This window comes from Xiphophorus couchianus, chromosome 19, assembly GCF_001444195.1.
Source record: "Xiphophorus couchianus chromosome 19, X_couchianus-1.0, whole genome shotgun sequence".
NCBI lineage: Eukaryota > Metazoa > Chordata > Actinopteri > Cyprinodontiformes > Poeciliidae > Xiphophorus > Xiphophorus couchianus.
This window is the reverse complement of record NC_040246.1, coordinates 23,164,807-23,176,721: the sequence shown is the minus strand read 5'-3', so window position 1 is coordinate 23,176,721 and position 11,915 is coordinate 23,164,807. Positions and strand designations below refer to the sequence as shown.

Here is an 11,915-nt window from a genome sequence, read left to right as displayed (position 1 = left end):
TTAGGGAAAATTAAACTGAGTAAAACACAAGTGGCTGTAAACCAGGTCCGAATTGTTCTCATTCTTCCTAACAGTCGGGTCATAATGGCAGTGATTCAATAAGAAGAATATATTTTCTGTTCTCAGAACAAATCGGCTCCCTGTGCTGCACAGCGCAGAGGTCACGAGGTCAGGCTGATCTTTGGGAGTCAATTTGTTTCAGAAACGTTTAAAACGTCAAACTGAATAACAGAAACTCTGCTTTGATTTTCCACTTCATCAATGTTTGGATGAAGTATTAGAAAGAATCAGCCATAATCACAGGACTCATGTTATTGATACTGGCCTTATTTACCTCTGAACAGAACGACTGAAGCTCTGGTAATAACCGCAGTAAACGGTTTTATTCTGTTTTCACTGTGAAGGCGAGTGCAGAGCAGCAGGAAGAGACCAAAAACATTTTCAGCGTTTCACCAGGACTGAGAGGAGCAACTCTCTAAAACGGTTTCTGCATGTTTTCACCTGACAGGTGAACAAACAGCTGGAGGAGCAGAAACCAAATGTTCAGAAAACAAAGTCGCTCAAAAAAAAAGATCTAAATAGTTTTGAAAGGAAAACCAGAAGCAGAAATATGATGAAGTATTGATTATCAGCAGTCGATATCTGATAGAACTCCTCAAATATCTGCTGCAGGGTCAAAGGTCAAATGTCTTTGCTGCAAATGTGCAGCAAAGGATGAAACATGCTGCAAACCCATGAGCTATGCAAACTCCAAAACACACACGCCCACACACACACATTGCACAAAACAAAATGTTGCAACTAGAGGAAATAGAAGAAAAGTGGAAATGCCTCTAATAGCAAAAACAACAGCAAATAGAAATGCTGCAAACTTGCTCCACAAAATAGGAGTCCTCCAGGCCACCAGGGGGAGATAAAATGGAACCAGAGTCTCAGTAACGACAGGATGTCGTGATTTAACATCCAGATTACTGGAGGAAAGAAGGAAGGGGTCTGCTATACTTCATGTTTATTTCAAACAACCTTTTACATTATTTTGGAACAGCAGCATATTTATCAACTCCAGACTTCCCCTAGTGGTCTGGAGGACTTCCGTTGAAGTTTGCAGTGTTTTATTCTTGATATTGTTTTTGCTATTTGCAACATTTTGTCTCTGGTTTCTGTCATTTTTCATTTGTTTTGTTAATTGAAGGTTTTTGCTTCTATTTCTTGTGATCGCAGCATTTTTCTTTTTCTGTTTGTGTGTTGGAGTTTGATTAATTATTGCATTTGCAGCTCACGTTGAGGTTTGCTGTGAGTTTGCAGCTGTTCATTCCAGCCATTGTCCGGAGATTTTACAGTTTTCTGTAAATACTGGAACAGTTAGAGCACAGGTGTCAAACTCCAGTCCTCGAGGGCCGCTGTCCTACAGCTTTTAGATGTGCCACAGGTACAAAACACTGGAATGAAATGGCTTAATTACCTCCTCCTTGTGTAGATCAGTTCTCCCAGCCTTGCTAATGACCTAATTATTCTATTCAGGTGTGGTGCAGCAGAGGCACATCTAAAAGTTGCAGGACACTGGCCCTTGAGGACTGGAGTTTGACACCCCTGAGTTAGAGGATTCCTGACTGAAGCTAAGCTGCTCAACAAAGGCTAAAGGTTAGCTTACCAATCTACAGTTTGTTTTTTAAAAGTCTAATTTCTGGTTTTCCATTGTGAGAACACATTTTAGGATTTTTTTTGTTCAGTAAAGGTTGTAAAGTGTTGATATCTTTGAGGCAGGAACAGGAAGCTCAGAACTTCGACCTGAAATGGGCCGGTCCTGAAAATACTTCTCCTTTAAAATTTGACTCGGAAATCATGATATTCATACTTTGTTTTCTTTCTCATCACCCTTTCTGTTTTCCCAGCGCAGCTTTTAATGCGACGGGAAACCCTCTGAGTAAAGCGCTGAATGATGTTTTAGTATCGCAGCCGTTTGCTGCAGGCTGTGAGAATATGAGCCAGGTCCACATAGAATAAAAGCTCTTTTAAATAACTTTTATGGTTGGCTGTGAGGTTCAGCCTGTGTGTGTGTGTGGGTGTGTGTGAGAGGGTGTGGGAGGACTAATGGTCTGTCATGAGAATTGTCTCCTAAATAAAGACTTGGCCCCAACACACATGATAAGACACATTTCTCTGCTGGAGAACAAAACTTACTGGATCTGATGCTTGAAGGTTTTTGTTTCAGTTTCCTCCACAGCTGCAGCGCCTCAGTCAGACGACCTGATAACGAGGATAACATCAGACCATCAGCTGCATGTCCTGCTTCACCTTAATACATGTCAGACTTTAAAAGGTTTAATTATCACAGGAACACTGCAGCTCCGCTCCAAATGCTCCCGAAACAGAAAACCCAGATATTTCTCACCACGTTTCAGTGTTAATAACTGGACCTTTTTTTTCATGTATGCTGACTGTAAGTCTGACTCCTGCTAATGTCTTTAACAATCATTTAAAGTTTTTTGTCTATTATTTTTTAGAAATGTTTTTTCAGTTCCATTTTCTTTCCACCAATGCTACAATTATAATAAACTGCAGGTTAAATACAGTAATATCTAACATCATGAGATATGAAATTACTCATAGAAAATACATGTATGTTATTTCCACATAGTAAACAGGCTGGGGTCAGAGGTCACACTGTGTGGTGAGGATAACAGTAAACATGGATTGGCACAAAGAAAAAGAATCAAATGTGGTTAAGTGGCTTTGATAGAAAGTGTAATAATTACATGAAGTTCTCTCAGTGTGATTCTTATTAAACCGATTCACTGTAATATTTAAAAATCTGATTTGCATTCTTTGTGTCTCACTCTTTGAGTTGCATAAAGTTGAAAACTTTTTTCTCTCATGCTTCAGTCTCTGCTGAGTAAAGCAGGTTGGATTTCTCTGTGCTGCAGAAATAAAGCTGCTGAAGAACAAAACCTCCCACCCAATTATGTCTGAAAGCCTCTTCACTTTATTGCCTCTCCTCTTTGCACAATAATATTTAGAATATCGCTCGTATTGCTCTGCATAAACACGGCGCCCACAGATGCTTTTTATTCCTTCATGAAGCTTAAAGTCGGACATGTGTGCATTAACTCTGAAATATGAGATGACTTTGCACAAGTGTGCACAGGATTGTGCAAATCTCCACTTAGCTGGTTGTTCCTGACAAGAAGGAATATGTAATAAATGTGTTATTGTTTTCTGGATCGTATCTAATAAAACAAGATGGACCATAAAACAAACATCATAGCAACTTTAATCCACCGATTCAGGAGATACAATCAAATATCTGGACATAACGTGAGCAAAAGACATTTATGTTAATAAAGTTTGTAAAGCTCAACATCATCTATAAAGGATTGTTTCTCTTTATGCCTTTATGAATAAATATTAGATTTTGCTTTCTCAGCTTAGTTAAAAAAAACAACAAAAAAAAAACAAACAAAAACAGCCAAATGGAAGCAGTGATAAAAATATTTCTAAATGTTTCACAGATGCTAAACCTGGTAAACAACCTGTTTGGTCTAAAATGAAACTTCTTCATTGTGTTTCAGGCGTTTAGCAGAAACATGAATGTGGATCCAGTCCAGCAGATGAAGCAGAGCTTAAACCTGAAGCATCTTTCCAGCCCTGAGATCACATCTTTATGTGCATTAACATCCATAAACTAGTTCAGGATGTTTTAATGTGCATCAGTCAGGATTTTAACGTTGTTGCATATTAATCATTTACGTTTTAGCAGTTTTGTACTTTTACATCTTGATTGTAATTTTCTCATCTATACGTTTCTCAAAGATTGGCTCAAAACCTGGAAGATAAAACGAAACTAAAGTAGATGTTGCCTTTTCTTTGAGCCGGCGGCTGTGTGTGAACGAGGCTGTTCTCTGTTCGTTCTCATCTAACTACTTGTGGCGTGTAATTATCCTGCTCTGGTGTCTCAGACTGTGTGGGTTTGTGTTATTGTGTCTACCTTTGTCTGAGCAGTGGTGCAGCAACAGCCACAGATCTATATGAGCCTAATTTGGCATCTGGAGGCTTCGTAATCAAATCTCTCAGAAATGACAACGATACGCACATTCTCCAACAAGGCTGGAGGTTTCAGAGGGACGATCACTTTAAAAATGAACAAACAGGAATCAGGCATGAGGCAGAAGCATTTTAAACAAAAACAGACAATAAGAGTCAATTTACAGAGAAAGTGAAGGACAGACAGAGGGAGTGAGAAACAGACGGATAAGAAAGGGGAGAGAAGACAGCTGAGTGAGCGGGAGGATCAGGGGTGAGCTGAAGACGGAGAGCCGGGTTCAAAATGCCAGGAGACGGTGAGCGGTGAATAAAAAGCTCTTTATGGACGGCTGAGCGATTTAGTGGATTATCCCTTTACAAAAGGTCAAAGCTATTTTGGAGCACGTCCAAAACAACAACAACAAAACAAGGAAAAAGGGAAAAAACAACTTTTAAATAGCATGGCCAGTAAGCAAAAACAAGAAGAATGTCAGCAGCTTAGCAGACGGCAGAATGACGACAAGATGGAGTAAGCCGTGTGTTTATTTAAAAAGATTAGAAATCCCAGCAGAAACAGAAGAAAACAGGAAAGTAATGCAGCTCTGTAAGACATGCAGCTTATAGCAGCTTCTGGATGTTTTATTAGAGGATTTACATAGTAAGTGGGTCAAAACCAGAAACTGTTGGAAAATATAAGGTCTGATAAATACAGAAAGTATCTGTAAATATGTTGAGTTTGTTATAAGCTGTAAAATCAGGAATCATGACGTTCTGATCAGCAATGCAGCAGATTTTATTTCATAATTTAATTATGTTTCATAAGGCGTCCCAGAACCAAACGTCCCACCGGACATTTGGTCTGTTCCACACTGCCTCCGTTTCCAGATGAAATACAAACGGCTTCCTCTCATTAACCAGGTCCGTTTCTGTTTCACACATTTCAGCAACAAGGAAACTCAAAGTGCTGCAAACGATAAAAACATAAAACAACAAACATGATGCTGCAGTGGATCAGGAAAGTAATGAAAAGACTGAAATTAATCTTATTATGAATCAAAGGATTTTTAGCTTAGATTTAAAGGAACTCAGTGTTTCAGCAGTTTTTCAGTTTTCTGGAAGTCGACATGGATGAATTTCTCTGATCTGAAACATTAGTCCTCTGATCTGGAAATGTTCTGCAGCTGATGTGGCTCTGAAGGTTCAGGTCAGAGGTCAGAGGTCAGCCTGATCTCTAGTTTCCAGTTGGAAGAACTGAAGCTGTGCGTTGACTCTAGATCTATAACTCTAGATCATTCCTCTTTAGGTCCAAAGATGATAACTTCAGTTTTGTTTCTGGAAATACTTTTGGCACCTTTACTCACAATTCCTGCATTAATAACCATTTTTATCCATCCTTGAAGTATTTAAATATGCTTTTTCTTTTGAACTGAATCGCTTCAGTCACTTTCATTCCTTGAAATATAGAATTGATGTTCATCTTTATGCTCTGATAAATGTATGTAAAGCGCAGCAGTGATCTCAGGTGGATCTGTGCAGGAGAGGAGAGTGTCAGGTAAGAATAAGAGGATCAGTAAACACTTTTTTAATCAGGAGTAAATGAGAGGGAGAGCGTGGGCACTGAGGGAGGAAACGATCGGGGATTAAAGAGGAGAGCGGCGCCGAGACACAGAGGCGGGTCATTAAGAAGTCTCCAGTGGAATAAAGGAGGAATTATCATTTTAATGTAGGACTTAATATTCCTGCTTCAGAAATATGTAGGAGGCCCACAGACACAGCCTACATGTCTCACCCAGTAACTCATTGACTGTCATTCATGTTTCATCTTTTCTGAGAAACCACAGTTTCATTGTTAATAAAACTCTGGTTTTATTAAAAATATTAAAATAAAACAGAGCTGAACAATCTCAGGATTGGCTAAAAGTTTGAATAAAGAGTTGTGTCAAAAATCAGGATTATATTGATTTTATTAATCAGAGGATTAGAGGACTCTGTGGGGGAGAGACTTTTCCATATTGCAGTTTTTTTATTGAATGTTCAACAATATCAGTCCCATAACTGTGTGTATTAAAGCTCCGTAAAGCTGCTGACGGCTGCTGGAGCCAACAGGGGTTTTAAAATCCTTAAAGTCGCTGCACTGACATTAATATATGTATATCAACACTTTATTTATTATCTTTTTTTTTCTCTTATCATCATGACAAAGATTCTTGGAGATATAATAATAATAATAACTCCATAAACATGCAACTCAGCACAGTTAATGACTGAATAAAGGATCAGTTTCAGGAAAGTTTTTCTCCCATGAACCGAAACAAATCTGAAACTAAGTGTTGTTTTAAACATGCCAAACCCATAGGGGGCAGTGTAGCACAAAGCTAAACACTATGCTAACCAGTCAGAACAATTTAAAACAACCAGGACTTCCTGTTAGGAATTAAACATGTCGCCATGTGGACAGATATATCGGTTGGAATTAAGCAGTGTTTTAGAATATAAAATTAATTAGACATAAAATGATGTCGACTGGGAATCATGTTAAAGTATTTATGGATATTATTTGTCCCATACTGTAGTGGACTGGACCCTAACTCTCCGTTTTTCCATGAACAAACACAAATATAGAGTTTTCTCTTATATCCAGTTTGGTCTGAGTTTCTATAAATTATAATCTTTGGTGATATTTTTGTGAAAGGCTAAAGTGCATCTAAAGTTTTTCCAGCGTTGTGAGGACAGTTATGTCATGTTGGAATCAACTCTTTTTGCCCACATGCAGAACACCACAGAGTAGACAAAAGATCAGTAATAATATTTATTGCAGATTCAGATAAGGGTTGTCTTGAAAGGACACGGCACTCTGGAGGCAGCTCTGGAAAAAGGCGGCTCACTACGGTGGCAGTAGAGAGAGAGATGATGAGTTCAAGGATGTGGGAAAATGGAAACACAGATTCGTAACAGAACTGGTCTTACTGGTGGAGTTGGCGGTTCAGATTGGGGAGGGAAATCTGCCGGGTTGGGTTCCGATCGGACGGGGTTCTTCTTTGACCGTAGCTCGGGTGAGCTGGCGCGGAAGAGGCTGTGGTGGAGGGCGGACAGGTAAGTTCAGGCGGTGGGAGACAGAGGAGCGGTTCGACTGCACGTCAGGATTCCTCAGGAAAACGGCTTGGTCCACTTGAGGAAAACAGGGAAGGAGCTCGGGCAACCAGTGGGTAACTTCCACGGCGTCACGAGAAGGTAGGTACAGGGAAAACCAGGGGAGAAAAAAACCTCTCACGGAGGAAACTCAGCGTCTGGCTGAAAACACCTGGAGAGAAGAAAAAAAACAACAACAGGAATCACTCGAGATTTCTTAGGAATCCAGGAGTAGCTATACTAGGAGGGTCTGACTACCATTGTTGGCAAACACTCAGGCGTCGGAGAAACGGCAGTCAGCTCCTCTTGAACTCCCGAGATGATGAGAAGATGTGGTTCAGGTGCGCCTGATACCGGCACGCCCCGCCAGGAGGAGCCACCTCTGGCGCCATCTGGTGGAAAGCTGTAGGAGCACCACCAGAAACCCCACCAGGAACCCATATCCCCAACAAGTTATGTGTTTTGGTGGCCTTAGGATCTCGTCTCTGCTTTTTGCAGACGATGTGGTCCTTCTGGCTTCATCGGGTCGTGATCTGCAGCTCTCGCTGGAGCGGTTCGCAGTCGAGTGTGAAGCGGCCGGGATGGGGATCATTGCCTCCAAATCCGAGGCCATGGTCTTGAGCCAGAAAAGGGTAGAGTGCCTTCTCCGGGTCGGGGGTGTCCTGCCCCAAGTGGAGGAGTTCAAGTATCTCAGGATCTTGTTCACGAATGGGGGAAGAAGGGAGCGGGAGGTCGACAGACAGATTGGCGCAGCGTCTGCCGTCAAGCGGGCGCTGTACCGGTCCGTCGTGGTGAAGAGAGAGCTGAGCCAAAAAGCAAAGTTCTCAATTTACCAGTCGATCTACGTTCCCTCCCTCATCTATGGTTATGAGCTTTGGGTCATGACCGAAAGAACGAGATCGTGGATACAAGCGGCTGAAATGGGTTTTCTCTGTAGGGTGGCTGGGCTCTCCCTTAGAGATAGGGTGAGAAGCTCAGTCATCCAGGAGGGACTCAGAGTAGAGCCGCTGCTCCTTCACATCGAGACGAGCCAGTTGAGGGGCATCTGGTCAGGATGCCTCCTGGACGCCTCCCTGGTGAGGAGTTCAGGTCCCACCAGGAGGAGGGGAAAACCCAGGACATGCTGGAGGGACAATGTTTCTCGCTGGCCTGGGAACACCTTGGGATTCCTCTGGAGGAGTTGGAACAAGCGGCTGGGGAGGGAAGTCTGGGCCTCCCTTCTGAAGCTGCTACCCCCGCAACCCGACCCAGGATAAAGCGGAAGAAAATGAATGGATAGATGATGAGGACTAGACCTCAAACTGTGAGAAAATAAAAGTGCTGCGTCGTTTTATACGGTTCATGTAAAGATCTGCTTTCAACGTCAAAAACACTGACCTCAATCACAATCACTGATGTTATTTGCTCTTTTGTTGTAAGACAAATATTGTAATATACTTTTAAAAGGCCAACAGAAGTCTGTGGAGTTTTAGATTTATTCCTTCAGTTTTTTATTCTGCTTGTCTGCTGATGTTTCTTTTCCTGAACAGCTGCTCCAGATTTATGCATAAGTAGAATTACAGTATTTATGTAAAAACAAGGCACCCTCAGAGCCGTCAGTGGCATTTAGGAAAAACATGGGGCTTCGTGTAAATGGGGTGACCACTTATTCAATCGAACACAGCCATGCTATTTATCAACACATTATATTAGAGGTAGAATAAGTTAACTCCTGCACACTGTGACATTTAAAATAATTGAGTCATTTTGTCTCTTACCAACACACTTCCATAAGAGAAAAGCTTTTTGCTAACATTAGCTTATGGCCAGAACTCCCTAACAGACGTGGAATATTAGATGATGCTGTTCCTTCTGGATAATAAGCCATAACTTTGAGTAATGCTTGGGCACAAACTGAATCTGTAAAGAAAAGTGGAAACTCAGTGAACCCTGTGTTCATTCTGGATGCCTTTGAAAATGCTGATTAGCACAGAACACATTTAACTAGGGTTACTTTATTGCCTTTTGGAGAGGATTTTAAAATCAGTTTCTGTTTTTATATACAACATCCAACCCAAACGTGGTGAACTGTGATGCAGGCTGAGTGTTTGGAAAACCTAAGAACATCCATTGATCCAACAGCAATTATTATTATTATTTTAGGTTTCGGCTCAGTTGAAGTGAACTCTGGTTCAGTTTGAATTCATATGTCAATGCCAAGTGGACCAGTGACCGCTCCAAAAGCAGGAAGTGGACTGCAACGCTGGGCATTCTGGGTGAATACAACCAAAGCTAACGTGCTAGCCTAGCGCTAGCAGCAGAAATGGCTCATAGTTTTTAGCCAAAGACTAAAGAGAAATCCTCCATCCTTTAAAATCTGATGCCTCCATCTTGTTTCCATCTGGTGAAGAAGGAAGTTGCTCTCAGCGTCTTCAGAGGTTTTTGTGTCATTTCCTTCAGTGGTTCTTGGTGCAGCGCCCCCACAGGCCAGGAGGGGAACAGGTTGGTTTGACTCAGAGCAGAGAAAGAGAACCACAGCAGCTGCAGGTGGAGCAGATGGTGAAGTTCTGGTTCCAGTAGAACCAGATCGACCGGACCATCAAACCTGATTTGTCCTTCACAGATTTTAGGGCAACAACTCTTATTTGTTTTAGCGTTTTCTTTTTGCTGACGACTTTCCAGAAACACAAGCATGCGTTAAATATCCAGCTTTAATTATGTATTATCGCTGATCAATTAGTCAAAATGGCATTTTCATCTTAAATCCTCTGAAGGCTGCAGGGGTGTACTTAGTTTTCCCATATCTGTTTTGACAGCCATGGTTTTTCCCGGCTGCTGTATGGATGCATTATGAATTCTGAACAAAAAGAAAACTGAGATAAAATGTAAACAAAGTCTTAATCTTTGTTGTTTTATTCTCACTCAGGAGTCGTCGCTGCGGCTCGGTTTGTTTTTTGGATCAGATGCTTTTCCCCCCACAGACTCAGACTTTAAAGGTGACTGTGTGTTGCTCAGCAGGAGAAAACTAACAATCTTCCAACTATTCCCAGACCTCTTATGCAACATAAGCCACTTCTTTGCTGAGAACAAGTTAACTCCTGAATGCAGTTCAAGGTTGCAAAGAACAGAAAAACACATCCCAGACAGATTATTTGGTAAATCCCTGAGAAGGTGATATCAGAACAATAATCCTGAGCTGGAACACGGCGGTGATGAATGGCTGATTAGACATGCAGAGCGTTTCTCTCTAGAGGTTTGTTGGTAAAAGTTCATGGAGCTTTGAGCTAAGTGGATTAGACGGAAAGAAGACCTTCCCTTGGAAAGTTTCCCCAGCAACTTTAATTAACTCTAAAGGGAAATATTTAATATTATTGTGATTTCAACAAGATTTTTCTGACCTATTTGATATGAGTGTTTATGTTTTGTAGCATCTCCTTCATTGCTTATCATTTTTAGGTCTTGTTATATTCTGTTCACTTCATTATTGCTATCTGGTTGTTGCTGTATAAATTTATTCCTTTGTTTTTAGTCTCTTCTTTTATTCTGCATTCTGCTCTTTGTGCGTTTGGATTTTGATTCTCCGTTCCTCAGCCTGCCAGTTTGCCTCCTTCCTCAGCTGTTTCCAATCACCTGATTTCGCTCGACTGCATCTCATCTCATTCTCCTCTCATCCCTCAGTATTTAAACTCATCAGTTTCAGTCTATCTGAAACTGATGAGTTTCTGTGGCTGCTTTCCTCCTCCTGCTTCCCCGGCGCTTTCCTTTGTTAGGTCTCCTTTGTTTTGTCTCTGTTAATCTCATCCATCTTGAGATCTTTATCAATCAGCAATATGACAGTGATGCAGCAAACACAGAGTTAAGCCTTGAAACAAATCATACAACAGCAGAGCTTTTACTCTTTAGGTTTGGAAGCAGAAAACAATAATGGTTTCTGAGCTAAACCAGAGGAACCAGTAAGACGTCTGGATGTAAATCCAGTTCTGCATTAAGTCCAGATGAGCCTCAGAGACTCTGCTGCTCTGTTCATCTGTTGGCTGCAGCTCACATTGTTGCTCATTTCACACACATGTATGAAAGTTGTTTCACATTCTAGATAAATATAGATGCCAGCCATTGCATGTTTTAGTCAGAGTATCACAGAAAAGAGTCTGCTGACCTGAAGGCTTGAGAGATAACCCAGATCCATCTGTTGGTCAGAAAACACAGAGTAGCAGCAGTCTGTTAGTTCACTCTTTGCTCTGTTTATGGCCAAAGAGCCAATATTACCGAGGAGCTCACCAACTCAAGGTCAGAAACCAGGATTCAAGCTGCTGAGGTGGAAACAGAGGGAATTCTGGGATATCAACACGCGGGGCCACGGTCTGTTAGTCAGCTAATGCATAGGCTGACACTGGGGTCATGAGAGGTCATCTGTCTGAGCTGCTGTGTGACTGGAGACACGTTTATCTGGGATTCCTCCTGTAGAGACATCAGCAGTATTACAATTAATTTCTCTGTGGGATCAATAAAAAACTTTGGAACTGAATTTAGACACTGAAAACACATATTAATTTTTTATTTTCATTTGACCTTTACTACTCCAAACTTAAAACATTAAAAACATTTTCTTGCTTGCAGTCTGGGTAAAGACGAGGTTTTTCAAATCATTTCTAACCCATATAAAAACTAATCTAAGGATCACATCATAAGGAAAATTAAAACATGAGTTTAAAACAGACACCCAGAAAGACAAAGAGCTAACATTGAATTACTGTTGACATTTCAACATCACCTCATAAATCCCAATC

General features: G+C 41.1%; 1 long non-coding RNA gene across 1 annotated transcript; it reads right to left on the bottom strand.

Moving 5' to 3' along the window:
* Positions 1 to 2,161: 2,161 nt before the first annotated feature.
* Positions 2,162 to 11,581, bottom strand: LOC114134488 (uncharacterized). Its single transcript, XR_003593396.1, has 3 exons — positions 11,407 to 11,581; positions 11,285 to 11,314; positions 2,162 to 2,247 (listed from the first exon to the last, which is right to left on the bottom strand). It is a non-coding gene; the product is annotated as an uncharacterized LOC114134488 (long non-coding RNA).
* Between the last annotated feature and the right edge of the window lie 334 nt (positions 11,582 to 11,915).